Below are 17274 nucleotides of genomic sequence, written 5' to 3'. Positions count from 1 at the left end.
TTTACTTTATCTAACTACAAGTAGACCGGACATTATGTTTAGTGTTTGCTTATGTGCTAGATTTCAATCATTCCCTAAGGAATCACATTTACTAGCTGTTAAGAGAATCTTTAGATACCTTAAGGACACTCATAGTTTAGGACTTTGGTATCCTAGAGACTCTAGCTTTAGCTTGCATGCCTTTTCTGATGCGGAATATGGAGGATGCAAATTAAATAGGAAAAGCACCTCCGGTACTTGCCAATTCCTTGGAAATATGTTGATTTCTTGGTTTTCAAAGAAACAAAATTGTGTTGCATTATCTACCACTGAAGCGGAATACATTTCAGTCGGTAGTTGTTGTGCACAAGTTTTATGGATGAAACAACAACTTTTTGATTATGGAATTGAAGTAGGTACTATTCCTATCAAGTGTGACAATACTAGTGCTATTTGTCTCACTAAAAATCCCATCCAACACTCTAGAACTAAGCACATTGAAATAAGACATCACTTCATTAGGGACCATGTCACTAAGGAAGATGTAGTTCTAGAATTTGTTGATACTTTGCATCAATTAGCGGATATCTTTACAAAGCCTTTAGACAAGGAAAGATTTTGGACACTTAGGAGAGAATTAGGTTTGACCAACCTATTTTCACTTAGTGTTTAAAATAATTTTAGCACTTTTAAGAATAAATGAAAAATGCATATAATAGTAATTTCTTTTCTACATATATTGCTTTTATTTAGGTGGAGTTTATGATTTTTGGTGAAAATTAACTTTATGTTTAAATAATTTTTAATGATAAATTTAATTGATTGAACATGATTAATTTTCAATATATGAGTTGCCAATACCACTAGAGAAAATTAATTTAGCATTTTGATTATTTAAAAATCAAATTTTAGTATTTTAGTGCAGAGGGAATCGATACCCCCCTTGAAGGGGAACCGATTCCCCCTTTAAAGGGGAACCGATTCCCCCTGTAGGGGAATCGATACCCCTCTGGGGTTCTGGTTTTTAACACGGGCATAACACCTAAAACCTCAAACCCTCAAATATTCTCTTCACACCGTTTCTTCTCTCTACACTCACCTTGTCTCCATATTTCATCAAAACATCATTTTTAATCGGAATTCTCTTCGAATATCATCTCCTAAACCTGTTGGAATCATCAAAAACGTGCAAACTTCATCTAATCTCACTCAAATCTGAAATTCTTCAAGGTATTTTTCTAAAACCTTTATTTAATCAATTTTTGATTTTAGAACTAGTTTTAATTAGTTCTAGGTTGAACTTTAGATCGAGCATTGATTGTTTAGTGATTAGAAACTATATTTTACAACTAATTTCATCAAAAACACAAGAATTTTCCAAAATTCTTTGAAATTTTTGAAATAAAAAAAATTGTTTTTCAAATTATTGTGTTTTGATTTAATTACGTTGTTGTTATGAAAACTATACATATATTGATTTTCAAAACCTTATTTTTCAATAAGTTTTTCAAAAACTTTGCCCATTAGGATTGGTTTACAGAACCTTGAAATATTGAGGACTCAATTGAGTTTTGGGATTGATTATTTTGCATACACATGTTTTTAAAAATGCAGGTTTTCTTTCCATTCTGATTATCTTAAACCATGTCTCATAAACGTTCTAGGGCCTCCTCTAGTCATTCTAACCAACCTCCAAACTCACCTCCAAATCCTCCATCTATCCCACAAATTCCTATTCCTAATCCCGATGATCCAAACATGACCATTCTCAATTCTTGTTTTAATGAACCCAGTCGTAAACAAAATCTCTACTATAGGTTTTGTCAATACTTTGAGTCCTACAAAATTCGGGAAGAACGCATCCCATCTCTTCAAGCCATGTTAGACATTAATTTTCGTCATCTTCCTACTCTTCATGAGTGGAAATTTGACAAACTCTTTGAGCTTGAACCCATTGTCTACCATCAACTTGTTCGTATCTTCTACTCTAATGCTGTTTGCATTAAAAACTGAGAGAAAACCTTAACCATAGGGATACGATCCTATCTTCTAGGATGATTCTTTCATATTGACTCGGAATCAATTGCCAAATCATTAGGATTAGAAAATGAAGGGTTAGACAATGAAAAACTTACGGTAGGATCTCAGTATAAACGAAAGGATAGTGCAAGTGTTCTAAACCTTCATGACTGTTTTCTTCACCTAATGATCTCTTGGTGGTTTCGACCATCCGGGGGCCGTTACTCTACTCTTTGTACCTTAGATCTATTTTGGCTTCATTGTGTCCAAAATAATCACAAAATTAACCTTCCAAGATTATTTTTGCTGAACTTGTCGAAACCGTAAATCTTGTTCCCAATAAGAAATTGTGTTCTTTTTTAGTTTACGGTTGTATTCTTAGTAATCTGTTTAAGAAGACTGGGCTTAGAGTTGGTCTTGATGCTTCCTTTCCCCTCAAAAACCAAATAAATCTTCTCTTTAACTAAATCGGGATGGAAGATCAATGAAGAAACTGGTCTTTGGGTTCGTACCGGTGAGCAACCGTATGAAGTTGACGACTCTGACGATGAACCAGAACAGCACGAGGAGCAAGCACGAGCAGATGAACAAGCACAGCCAGAGGATCAAATGCCTCCATACTTTCGATCCTTTATGGAGACATTCGATTTTCGATATGCTTCCATGGATTCTCGCTTCACTTCCATAGAATCTCATTTATCCACAATGGGAGCTCAACAATTGGAAATTCTCTGGGAGATGCGCACAAACAACGCTTCTATGAGTGAACGCATTGATGCACTCTCACATGAGATGGCCGCTATGCGAGCTCATTTTCCTCCTCCCGATCCTCCTACGGATGCTTGATTCTGTGTTATGCTTTAGTACTTTGAACTTAAAGCTTATTGTTTTAACATTTTGAATATTTTGGAATGTTTGAATTTGTGGATTGATTGACTTTGAATTTGTTTGGATTTATGGATGGTTTAAACTTATATTTCTATATATTTGGTGTGGTTAAATTTATTCATTATTGCATCATTTACATCATGTTAACTATATGACCAATTTTGCCATGTCACATTGTTTATGAATATCGATTATGAAACTAATGGCTAACGTTTCTCTTGGTTGTGATCTTAGCAGCTTAAGATATATATATATAATCAATTGGCTAAATGATTTCAAAACCTTGTTTCAAATCTTTTATGAGTCTTTTTGATTTAACAAAAAGGGGGAGAAATGTTAAAAGCGTTTTTAAAGAGAAGTAGTGTTAGAGTAAGGGGAGTAATTTCAAACTTGAAACTTGATTTCAAAATAAAATCTTAAAATTACTAAAATGTTTTGTTATATCAAAAAGGGGGAGATTGTTGAAAACATTTTGATATTTCGATATAACAAATTAAGTTAAATGAATTTTAAGATTTTCCAAAAAGATTTTCTAAGTATATTCGATATAATTATTCGAATATCAAAATATTACTTCAAATCTTTCAAATGTCATTTTTAATCCTTACTCAAGTGTAAAATTAAGTTTTAATCGTAAAATAATTTCAAAATGATTTTACAAAATATTTCGAACCATTTCAAAACCAAAAATTCCAGATTGCTCAGAGGGAACCGATTCCCCCCCAATGGGGTATCGATTCCCCCTGAATGGTTTGGGTCCGAGAAATTCTAGTATGCTCGGAGGGAACCGATTTCCCCCCAAGGGGGTACCGATTCCCCCTGATCAACTGTCGAAATATTTGAATTTTACACTTAGGGAACCGATTCCCCATGAGGGGGTACCAATTCCCCCCATGCTCCAAGCAGAAATATTAATTGTTTTCACACTTAAACGGCTCCAATAAATTCATTAATGATTCCCAACGTTCAGAAGTAATTCAAGGTGTATTTAAACATGCTTAGAAGCCATTGATCAATAACAAGAAACATCAAGCAACTAGAATCAAGAGAGAATCAAAGAGAAAGCATCAAACCTCAAGTTTGACCATTTTAAGTCTATTTTTCATTCAATATTCATTTTGCTTTCAAGAACACTAATTGTGCTCAATTGTATTTATTCTTGAGTGTTCTTTCTTTGTTCTAGAATTGTGCAAACATATTTGCCTTGTGAGGTTTTTCTTGTAAGTTTGCAAATTTGTAATCTTCTCTTTGAGAAAAGAGTGTCAAGAATTAGGGTATATTCTTGAGGGAATTGTAAGGTTATCTCTTTGGCCTCAAAAGAAAGAATAAATTAGTGAATTTGTTGGAAAATCCTTAGTGTGGATAGCTAAAGTAGTGGACGTAGACTTTGGTTGATAAAGTCTAACCACTGTAAATTGTTGTGCAATTACTTTCAATTTTCTGCAAAAGCTTCCACCAAAACATTTATTGCCAATTCACCCCCCTCTTGGCCGAGTCCATCGATCGATTAACTCAACAGAAAGTAACTCGGGTATGTAGAAAATGCCCTATAAAGATCCAAGGGATTATGTTCCAGGAAAACTTGATGGAGTTACCCTTCGATGAATTTGAAATCATTTTGGGCATGGATTAGTTGTCTTCACATTATGGATGAGTCGATTATCACAAGAAATAGTTGTTTCTAAAAGATGCAGAAGGCTCAAAAATCATAGCGATCGACAAAAAAGTAAAATCACCATCAAATGTGATATCAGCCATGACTGCAAGAAAAATGATATCAAAAGGATGTATAGCTTTTCTATCCAATGTGATAGACACTCGAATATCGAAATTTAGAGTAAATGATATTTCCACGATTAGGGAATTTCTAGATGTTTTTCCTGAGGAGTTACGGGGATTACCTCCATATCGTGAAGTAGAATTCAGGATTGAGGTTGACCCGGGTACCGAACCTGTTTCTATGGCTCCGTATCGAATTCTTCAACAGAGTTAAGAGAATTAAAAGCCCAGTTGCAAGAGTTACTTGATAAGGGATTTATCAGACCCAGTGTTTCTCCTTAGGGAGCACCGGTTCTATTTCTGAAAAAGAAGGATGGGTCTATGCGGTTATGTATTGATTATCGTAAATCGAATAAAGTAACGATAAAGAACAAGTACCCTCTTCTGAAGATTGATGATTTATTTGATCAACTGAAAGGTGTAATGGTGTTTTCTAATATAGATTTGTGGTCGGGGTACCACCAATTAAAGATCGAAAAAGTGGATATTTCCATGACAACTTTTCAGACTCGGTACAGATACTATGAGCTCGTGGTAATGACATTTGGACTGACTAATGCTCTTGCATCATTTATGGACTTGATGAACTGAGTATTCCAACCTTACTTGGATCAATTTGTGGTGGTATTCATAGACGATATTTTGGTATATTCCAAGTCAATAGAGGAACATGTTGACCATCTTCGGGTGGTTCTTCAGATAGTTCGAGAGAAAAAGTTGTATGCCAAATTGTCTAAGTGAGAATTTTGGTTATGTGAGATTTATTTCCTTGGCCATATAGTCTCCACAGAAGGCGTCAGAGTAGATCCTAAAAAGATTCGAGCTATTTTGGATTGGTAAACCCCAAAGAATACTTCTGAAGTCTGGAGTTTCTTGGGGCTTGTTGGTTATTATAGATGGTTCATGAAGAACTTTTCAATGTTAGCATTTCCGCTAACTAAGTTGTTATGAAAGGATGTACCTTTTATTTAGATTTAGAAATGTCAAAAAAGTTTTGAAAGGCTCAAGAGAATAGTAAAGAGGCCTTTGTGCTTGTACAACATGAGTCAGGTAAAGATTATGTAGTTTTCAACGATGCATCCCATAATGGATTGGGGTGTGTGCTAATTCAAGATGGAAAAGTTATGGCTTATGCCTCAAGACAGCTAAAGAATCACAAGAGAAATTACCCAACACATGACTTGGAATTGGCAGTGGTAGTGTTTGCTTTGAAATTTTGGCGTCATTATATGTACGGTGAGTGTTGCCATGTTTACACTGATCACAAGAGTCTAAAGTATTTGCTAACTCAGAAAGAGCTGAATTTGAGTCAGAGAAGATGGATTGAGCTTTTAAAAGATTATGATTTGATCATTGATTACCATCCAGGAAAAGTTAATGTGGTAGCTGATGCACTCAGTTGAAAGACTTTTGCAGCTTTATAGGCTTTAGATGCGCATCTGTCTTTAAAGGAAGATGATACCTTGATTGATGAACTTAAATTAAAGCTGATGCTTTTGGATCGGGTCAAAGAGAAGCAAGGTCAATATGAGAATTGTTTGGCAAGGATGGCACAAGTAGAAAAAGAAGAAACCAAAGACTCCGAAATTAGGGCTGATAGATGTTTATATTATCAGGGAAGACTTTGTATTCCCGATAATGAGAAATTGAAGAAATATATTCTTTACGAGGTACACTATAGTCCTTAGACAATGTATCCAGGCAGGAATAAGATGTATTACGATTTAAAGAGTCGTTATTGGTGTTCTAGTATGAAAAGAGCTATATTGGAGTTTGTTGCAAAATGTTTGAAATGTCAGCAAGTGAAGTATAAACATCAGGTGCCTTCCGGATTTCTTCAATCGATATCCATTCCTGAGTGGAAATGGTAACGAGTTACAATGGATATTGTTTCATGGCTACCTTTTTCACTAGGTAAAAAGGACTCCATGTGGGTAATTGTAGATCGATTGACCAAGACATCTCATTTTATTCCAGTTCGAGTAGATTACTCAATGGATAAGTATGCAGAGTTGTACATAAAAGAGATAGTTAGATTGCATGGAGTGCCTATATCAATAGTGTCCGATCGATACCCAAGGTTTACTTCAAGATTCTGGAAGTATTTTTATGAGGCATTGGTACTCGATTAAATTTCAACATAGCTTTTCATCCGCAGATAGATGGGCAGTCAGAACGAACCATTCAGATACTAGAGGATATACTAAGGACATGTGTAATGGAATTTATAGGATCATGGGAAAGATATTTTCCTTTAGCTGAATTTGCTTATAACAACAGTTACCAATCAAGTATTAAGATGGCCCTGTATGAATCTATGTATGGAAGGAAATGCCGAACAACATTAAATTCGTTTGAACTTAAAGATCGAAATCTAATTTTCCCAGATTTGATGAAAGAAATGGAGGAGAAAGTAAAAACTATTCAGGATAATTTAAAGATAGCATCCGATCGACAGAAATCTTATGCTGATTTGAAAAGAAAAGAAATCGAATTTCAAGTGGGAGTCAAAGTATTTCTCAACGTATCACATTGGAAGAATGTATTGCGATTTGGAAAAAAAGGAAAATTTGGTCCGAGATTCATTGGACCTTATGAGATCTTGAAAAGGGTCAGACCCATAGCTTATCAATTAGCATTGCCTCCGGATATGGACAAGATCCACAATGTTTTCCATGTATCAATGCTTAGAATGTACATATAAGATCCATCTCATATCATCATGCCATACGAGATAGAGATCCGATCAGATTTAACTTATGAGGAAGAACCAATTAGTATATGGGTTAGAGAAAATAATGAGTTACGTAACAAGAAGATTCATGTAGTTAAAGTGCTCTGGAAGAATCATAAGGTTGAAGAGGCTACTTGGGAAAGAAAGGAAGATATGAGACTGCAGTTTCCACATCTTCAGTTCAGGTATTTCTTTAAATTCAAGGACGGGTATTTCTGAATGGGGAAAATTATAATACCCCAAATGGTAGGTTAATAACTATTTTGAAAGAATTTAAAATTTTGAGGATTTAATTTGATAAATGTTAAAGTATCAGGAATGATTGAGTAAGACCAATTAGTAAGAAATGGATTATTGAAAGGGCATTTTGGTCATTTAGTCTTTTCTTTTATTAGGGATGTAAGAAAAGGGGAAAGTTAAAAAATTAAGTTAAGTTACTCATTTTCTTCTTCCTCCCGTGGGTTGTGCTCTCTTCCATAGCAAAAGGTAAACTTCATTTAACTAGTTTTTCCTTCCGATTTTGGTTTGCTCTTGTAACATTAAGTGATGTGTAAGCTTAAGGAAGGGTTTAAGAAGAGTAAAACTAAGAAGTGGATGTTTTATATGAAATTTAAGGAAATGGTTTTTTGAATGAAATGTTGATATATGGGTTTTTATTAAGGTTTATGAGTATATTTGACTTGTCAAAGAAGTAAATAAGAGATTAGAAGCTTGAGATGTGATTAAAAACATGTTAGGAAAAGAGGATGATTCTTAGGTTGAGATGTTCCTTGGAGATTTTAGAAGTTATAAGAGGCTAAATGAAGGAATATCAATTGGGTTAAGTAAAGAAGAGTTTAATAGTATTGTTGGAAGTAAAAGTAAGAGATTTAAAGGAAAAGTTAGTAAAAATTGGGCTGAAAAATGGTAAATCTGGGTAAGGGTATCGATAGTAGAAGAACAGTACCGATATTACAGGTTTAAATTTGAAGAATTTTGATGAACAATATCGATACTGATGCAATCGATTCCAAGAGAAAGGTATCGATACCAGAGAATTCTAGAATTTTGAAATGGTATTGACTGAAAGGGAGTATCAGTACCATAGTATAGAAGTATTGATACTAAAAGAAAGGTGTCGATACCATGAATTACAGAATGTAGAAATGGTTTCGATACTAGAAGGGTGTATCGATACCATAATATAGAAGTATCGATACCATGGTAGTGGCACCAATATTATTGAGTCTGGAACTATATAATAGGTTGAAATTGTTATAGAAATTGAAATAATAGTACTTTTAAGTATTATTAAAGTATACATGTTAGGAAATATACTAACATTTAGTACGATACATGTCTTTAATGGATGTGTCGAAACGAATTTTTTTTGGTGGGGGCGAGATTTTGAAAATCGCGTCAATTTTAATTATTCTATTTATGGTTGATTTTTATTTAAAAACAATACGATTTTAAAAAACCTCTCGTTTCGAAAAATTGGAAATTCCTTTAATAAAAAAACATATGGTTCGAGGAGTCGCCACCAATATTTGATTAGGGTGTGATTGGGAACCTAAAAATGTTTTGCCATTTTAAATAAAAATTAATTTTAATTAAAATGCCAAATAGATGTATGCGTTACCAAAATTCGAGTTCGGGAGTCGGTTACGCGTGGGGAAGGATTAACACCCCCATAGCGCCCTAAATCGGTACCTAGTCGATTAATTAATGTATTTGCAATGAATTTTACGAGTTTAACTTTAATTTAATTTTTGATCCCTTAAAACGACAACAATGTGAATTTTAAAATATTCAAAAGCTACGAAAGAGGTTAAATTACAATTACCAAGCCATTAGAAAGATAAACAATATTCGATTATTTAAATATATTGAGACCAGATCTTTAGGTGAGTTCTAACAATATTTTCTCAAAAAATTTAAATAATCGAATATTTCCTTTTCTTTCATTCCCAAATTTTAAGGTGAGTAATCAAAATTTTTGGTGACACTGATGAGATACACTTGTAATTTAAAATCGTTGAAAACAGTTTTCTAGTGAGTTAAGAGAAGTCATTCCGGCAATTTTAAATTAAAAGGGTATTACCCTTAATCCAATTATGTGATTAGGTCAAGTTATGCAGGTGAGGATAATATGCAAAAATACAAAATGATTCCAAAAAAAACCTATATCTAGATAAATAAACAAATAAATAATAATGCCCTGACAAACAAACATAAGGACTTAAAAGGAATGAGCATAACACGTTAAAGTTAAAATCATAAATTGAGCACAAATTAAGTTCTAAAATATAAACCATCATATTCCATGTACTGAAATTGAAATAAATTCCTAAACATACGTAGGACTTAAATTAAATGCACATAAAATAAAGGAACAAAATTACAAACATGAAATTTCGACCTAGTGATTAAAATGAAACATGCAAAAAAAAAAAGCAAAATGTCTAAACAAACTGAAACTGAATACACTACTAATTCAGGACTAAAATTAAATTTGGGTAAAATAAATAAATAGAAATATAAACATGCAAACTTTGAAGATCAAATACTTGAAACAATATAAATAACAAATTTACTGGGGACCGAAATGAAATGCGCATAAAACTTAAGAACCATATCAAAATATTACAGAACTTCAAATCAAGGACCAAACCATAATTATTTAAAATTAAAGGGAGCCTTTACGTAATTAAACCTATCACAGACTCAGGTTCTACACGACGCCGTTTTACTCTTCTAATATATGTAATATATAGGGCAAAAACTAAACCATAATTCCAAGTTTCCTCTCTCTCAAGGGTGCTGTTCTCATCTTCTTCGCCTCTCTCTTCTCACATTCCTTTCTTTTTCACCGAGAAAACCCACAAAACCAGTGATCACCGCTTCTCAATAGTTCACAAGCTAAGGGTCTTTAAACACTCATCTTTTAAGGTAAACGCTTCCTTATCTCTCTATTTCTATTATTTCTACTCACATAAATTTACATGCAAGACAATTTGAATATAAAAAACGAAACAAAATACCTTATGAAAAATGAATATTTCCTTATTGTTTTCTTTTCAAAAATGCGTAGGAACCCTTACATCGATTACTTTGTTCCAAACAAAAAATCTAAATAGGGAAGACCCATTACCAACCTCTCTATTCTTTTTTCTCTTGATGAATGTTCTCCCCCCTTTACTGTTGAAAAACTGAGAGACCCCCTCTTTTTCATTGCTGCTTGCTAATGGTTGATCTTCATTTCATGTTATCTCGTTCCCTACCCTCTTTTCCAATGGTTGTTGATGAACCCCCTATGTTGATGAGCTTTTTTCGAATGTAATCCTTCCTTTTTTAGCTAGTTTTTCCTTCCTCCTTATCACTCGTGTCCCCTCCTCTTGAAAACAAAAACAAATTCTTGGTTATAGGCTCGAGCACAGTGAGTATGGACGACGGTAGTGGCTTTGGTGAGTGGTCGAATGGCGCAGGTGGGTGCCGTTGGGAACTGATGATGAATTTGTTAATGTTTTTTTATTATCCCCATAATATGCTTTCCCCACTTAATGTGTTGAATATACTAATGTTTTGTATTTTGCAGGGCATGGGGTCTTCACGAGGGGCATGGATAGCATGGGTGGCCGAGTTTTGGGGTGAGTGATGTCGGAGTACTAAGTTGGAGTGATCCACGTAGGAAGCATGGGCAGCATGGGTGGTCTTCACGTGGGTGTTGTAGTGCTTCACATGGGGAGCTCGATGGTGGACCACTATGGCACTAAGTGTGGGTCTTTCTTGGTGGGTGACAATAGCTCGGCCTTTGGAGAGTTGCGCACTATCTCGGTGCTCTGGAGTGGTGTGCTCATGGAGCATGGGCGTTGGATGCTGGAGCGCTATCGGGCATGCACGAGCAGGGCGTGGGTGACGGGGAACCGAGCTGCTCGGTCGTCGTGCTTGACGTGGGGTACTAGAAGTCTGTACAGCTGGTGACTGAGTGACGTGGAATAGAACAAGGCCTTCACTTGGGGTGTTCAGGTGTTGGAGCTTCACATGGGAGCTAGCTGTCAAAATTGAGTCTGGGTCGGGATTGGATTTAATTACTGTTGGGCTTCATTTGTTGGGCCAGAATCTTGAGCTTGCAATTAATTTGGCTTGTAATTGGACTTCAAAGATGTAAATGGACTTTAGACACTTAAATTTGGATTGAACTTCAATTTCGATTTATATCTAGAATTCCAAAATATATGGTTACAATCCAATTAAGCACCTAAAGTTGCTCAATTTTCATATTAACCCAAATGCAAGATTCCATTCATCATTCATCAATGCCCACATGTCATTCGAATTAATTTCTCATCAAGCACAAATATCTTCAAATTAATTCTTGATTATCTTCAAATGGATTTAAAAGGCCCGAACAAAATTAGGGTATTACAGTTGCCCCTCTTTGGTCATTATTGTGAACACAAGAATGTATAAAAGACAAACAATGACCTAATTTTGTCTGACCGCAGCGTCTTTTTCCCTTCTTCAGTATTCTGTTGACTTTCGCCTCCATCTCACGTGCACAAAACCCTTTTAATCGATTGCTCCGCTTCTTCGTACCCGAGAATCTTTGATTTCCTTCCACATCTGATGATCCGATGGTTTGCTCCAACACTCTTCTTATAAGGCTTAAAATTCCTGGATGACTTATCATCTTGGTATGAAAACATCCTACCCGAAGGTCTTATGAATGACCCGAAGGATTTATTATTTTGCTCGAAAGACTTAGAAATTACCCAAAAGATTTAATCATCATGCTAGAAAGACTTACTGATGGCCCAAAGGATTTCATTATCATGCTCGAAAGACTTACTGATGGCACTTACTAATGGATTTGCTTCATTACTCTTCCGTGAAGGCTTACAATTTACTCGAAGGATTTAATCATCATGCTCGAAAGTCTTACTGATGGACCAAAGGACTTCATCATCATGCTCGAAAGACTTACTGATGGCACTTACTGATGAGTTTGCTTCACTACTCTTATGTGAAGGCTTACAAATTACCCGAAGGATTTAATCATCATGCTCGAAAGACTTACTGATGTACCAAAGGACTTCATCATTATGCTCGAAAATCTTACTGATGGCACTTAGTGATGAGTTTGCTTCACTACTCTTCTGTGAAAGCTTACAAATTACCCGAAGGATTTAATCATCATGATCGAAAGACTTACTGATGACATTTTCTGATGAGTTTGCTTCACTACTCTTATGTGAAGGCTTACAAATTACCCGATGGATTTAATCAGCATGCTCAAAAGACTTACTGATGGCCTGAAAGACTTACTAAGCACGAAAGTTTGGGAATCGCCTTCTTAATTTTTAAAAATTTCATTTTCTTAAAACATCACTTTCTGATTTTCTCAAATTGATGTGAAAACATCCTACCTGAATGTCTTATGGATGGCCCAAAGTACTTATCATCTTGCTCTAAAGGCTTACAAATGACCCAAAGGATTTAAGCATCATGATCGAAAGTCTTATTGATGGCCCAAAGGACTTACCAAATGCAAAATTTTAGAAATCGCCTTCTTAGTTTTCAAAGATTTCATTATCTTAAAGCATTACTTCATTTTTTTTAAAAATTCATGTCAAAACATCCTATCCGAAGGTCTTATGGATGGCCCGACGGACTTATCATCTTGTTCTAAAGACTTACAGATGGATTTGCTTCATTATTCTTTGGTGAAGGCTTGGGATGAATTTGCTTCACTGCTCTTCGGTGAAGGCTTAAAATATTCACTTCTTAATACACGAGAATCTTTGCTTTTTCTCCTATTTCTGATGGCCCTTACTTCAAAGTAATACTTCTTATGTGGATTATACCTCCTTAGTTTTCAGGGTATTCCTCTTTAAACGTGATTTCTTGCGTTTAAGGTTTAAAATACTCCTTTCAATCTTCAGGATTTTAATATTCTGTATATTCTCTTTTCACTGGAAGATCTGTCAAATCATGCATGAAACACGAATGCAATTAAATGTATCAGTGTAATGCATTTTCTTTTATGCAAATGATGTTCTCATGAATGCATAAATGTCGACTCAATCTTCAATTGACTTCAAAGTGGCAAACTCAGTCTTCTTCTACTTGACCACTTCTTCCCAAAGTCTACTCATATATCCATGGAGCAACTCATAATTTCCAACTTGCATTTTTGAATATCCATCTAATCTTCTTCTGTCTTCTTGTCGTCTTTGTTTTCTTTCTTCATTTCAGAGAAAGTGTTTTCAACTTCTTGCTACAGTCAGAAATATGACTGTGTTACCTTATTTTTGGAGACTATGTATATGACTAGGCCAAACTCCATAAAGATCAAAGGGGGTGTTGTGTCTATTCTGATTTGACTCTTACAACATATCACAAGGAGGATTTATCCCCATTTTTCATGTCACCACATCTAATCAGATATTAAACAAGGCTCATCGATACCATATCATGTCGAGAGGTTTATCAACAGCCCATCATTCAACCTTAGTTGGTTCCACTAGTTTCTTGCTGTTTAAAATCCCATTATCCTTTCCGTGGAAAGAAATCTTCATCACTTCTCCTTTTTTTGGGTTGTAGAAAATAACCTTCACCTTGGGTAATAGAAACAACACATGATCGCAATACTGATTCACCACCATACTCACTGGTTCGTAAAACATTTGACAACACATTCATCTTTTCATGTGGCTTTGCCCATATCTTTCAACTGGAGAAGCTCTTCGCATAGCTTTTAGGGTTTTTGTATGGTATTACAAGGATACCAAAACTTAGTAGAAATTAAAGTGGAATGTTTTGGCTCGCCAACATTAATGCATACGAAATCACTAGAGTAATGCAACTGATGATGGACAAAATGATCATATACAGTAAACCATATTGTCATTGATTCACTATTTTAACTCTTTATATATTTCTATCCCATTGTAACTATTTGTTCCATTCAATGATCATTCCAGAGGTTTTCATAGGCTTCCAAAGATGCCCCACATTAATACCTCTAGCTGAAACAAGCCTTCACTAATGCCCCAACACCTCAAATTGTATGGCTCATTCTCAATGCCCTATTGGTTTGAATCTTATCATCTCCACATGATGTGGGTTCAATCATGCCCCAACATTATCTTATACTGGTAAGGGCCTTCAAAATGGCCAAACACTTCACATTGTAAGGCTCATTCTCAATTCCCTCTTGGTCTGAATCTTGTCATCTCAAAATGATGTGGGTTCAGTCATGCCCCAAAGTGGGTACCCATGGTTTCGTGTCCAACATATACTAACTTGAATATTCTCATTATGATGTCACTACACAGTAGTATTGTCAAGTAGTTTGAGGGTGTCTCTTTACATTGTTATAAATACTTAAGGAGTGATCAATTCTTCTAACAAAATGTCTTGCATTTTATACAAGATGTAATATGTGTCCCTTTTGAATAGTGAGATCATCTTTTTCTTGATGGGTTACTGATAACGTCACAAAGAACTGTTACAAGTTCTTATTCTTCATCCATTCTGATCTCTTAGACCATCTGCTTCAAAATGGTGGAATGTTTCATGTTCTGCCATTGCTTACTCTTCTTCTCCACTAGAGGCACAATGAGCCTTACCAGCTTCAAGGACCTTTCACATTTGAAACTATCCTGTTTGAAAATGTTTTTCCCCTTTTTCTTATTTTAGGGATCAAAGAATGAAAGAATTTTATAAAACGTTGTCTCTTAATTCAGGCTCACAATCGAATCAAATCATAAACATGAATTCATAGAATATAAAAAGAATCAATAGCTCTTTAATGTTTTTAGAGTTATAGCTCTTTGACAAGTGTCAAAATTGAGGGGTTAGCTTCAGGTTGGCTTACTATCTTATAAGGTTTTGACCACCAAAATGTCATTTCTTTCTTGATCATTGTGAACATCGCAACGTGCCCTTCTTTCTTGGCTTGGTATTTTAATCGGATGCGGACAAAATGACGCAACTAGCATAATCAATTCCTAGGCTTTCTAGAACACTTCTACTTCAGTTCTCTAAAATCTTCCATTTGTTCAAGCTTCGTAGACTTCTCTAACCAAGGCAATGCAAAAATATCGATCTAAAAACGAAATTCCTGAGTGCTCTTGTGAAATTGACTATAACAGGTATTCCTCAACTCCCTTAGTCCATCTTTACCGCAACTCATTATTTAGATAAACATGATTTAATTTGCCATTTTCTGGCTAGCTGGAATCAGCTTTATTGTAATTTGCCTTTATCGGACTAGCTGAAGTGTTCATCTCATCACAAAGTCTTTGACTTGAGAATCTCATTGGAGCATACACTGAATTATCGAGTACCCGATCAAGGTCATGGTTTGAATATAATTTATTCATAAAGCCAGGGCTTTCAAGTTTCCTCTATAACCAATTGCCTTAGCAGAATATCTCAACTTTATTGTATACATATACTATAATCACTTTTATCAGGCTAGCTGAATTATATCCATAAAGACGGGGCGTTTAACCAATTACTCTAGAGGGACATCTCTACCTTTATTGTATACATATAATATTATAATTTGGGTGTACATATCCAATTTCTTAAGCTTGTCAAGAAAAACCTGTCATAATCTAGGTGTTGTTGAAAGTCATAAAATCTCATCGTTAGAGTTCAATTTCCAAGCAACTAACCTAAACTAGATTCACCTAATTGATTATTCCATCTGTAAAGATCATAATCATCATTGAACGTCATCAACAAAAGTGTGGTCTAGTCAGTTTTGTAACATCATACTCAAGAGATGCCCCATGTTGTCCGCTCTTGTGCATACCTGAATACCAAGCCTATTGTTCATCCCCTTATGATAGAAGAAGACTATATTGGTCCCTGCAATAGAAAGGTATGGTGTTCGATTGCATTTTCTGGGGGTAAGGTTAAGGTCCTTGCTTTATCGGGTTTCAACCTTGTCATTTTATCAAAGATTTATAACTCTAATCATTTAAAGAGTTTTTGATTCAGTTGATATTCAAACAATTTCAAGTTGTAAATTTGATTCAATGCTCACAATCTTTAGAGTAACATGAATTCATTTAAATATCATTCCAAAAACTGATGAGAAAGTTAAAAAAAACATGTTCAAACAAGATGTTGTAAATGTCATAAAATTTCATGAAATGAATTCTTCCTAATTAGGATGCCCCATTACTCATCTAATGTAGCAACACCTGACCAAAACGGATGCTACATTATATTCTTTGACGCTCCACTCGAGCTCGTCATCCACTGTTTCACCAATTCTTGTGTCAACATCCCATTTTCCACAAGCATCTCTATCTCCTTCAATAGCAGCCTACAATTCCCCGTAGAATGCCCCAATGCCCCTAAGTGAAGATCACAGGCACTATCTTGATCATAGCTGTGAGCAGAAGGGTCTGATTGCACTTTCACTGGCCTCAGTGTGAGGTATTGACCTTTAACCAAATGGGGATACAGATCCGAGATAGAAGTTTGAAACACTTTTAAAGTATTTTTTGATCTTGGGAATTTCTTTGGACGACTCAAGTAATTTGCTACCCCTTTGCTTTTGCGATTGCGGGAGCTCTGGATGTGACATTTATTTACCTCATCAACCTTTTCCTTTTGATCAGTTGGACCTCTGGAAGTGACTTTCAAGTTTTCTCTGCTGATTGCATCTTCAATTAACTCTCCAGCCATCATAAGATCCTTAAATCCATTCATCAAATTTCCCAGCGTTAACTCAAAGAAAAGAGCTGGGAGAGAATCGTGAAACATACATGATATTTCTTCTTCTAGCAAAGGAGGTTGAACTTGTGCTACCACTTCTCTCCATCTTAGGCCATGTTCTTTAAAGCTCTCAGTAGCTCTCATCCTTATCCTCT

This window comes from Hibiscus syriacus, unplaced genomic scaffold (assembly GCF_006381635.1).
Source record: "Hibiscus syriacus cultivar Baekdansim isolate YM2019G1 unplaced genomic scaffold, ASM638163v2 tig00112231_pilon, whole genome shotgun sequence".
NCBI lineage: Eukaryota > Viridiplantae > Streptophyta > Magnoliopsida > Malvales > Malvaceae > Hibiscus > Hibiscus syriacus.
Note: the sequence above shows the minus strand (reverse complement) of the source record.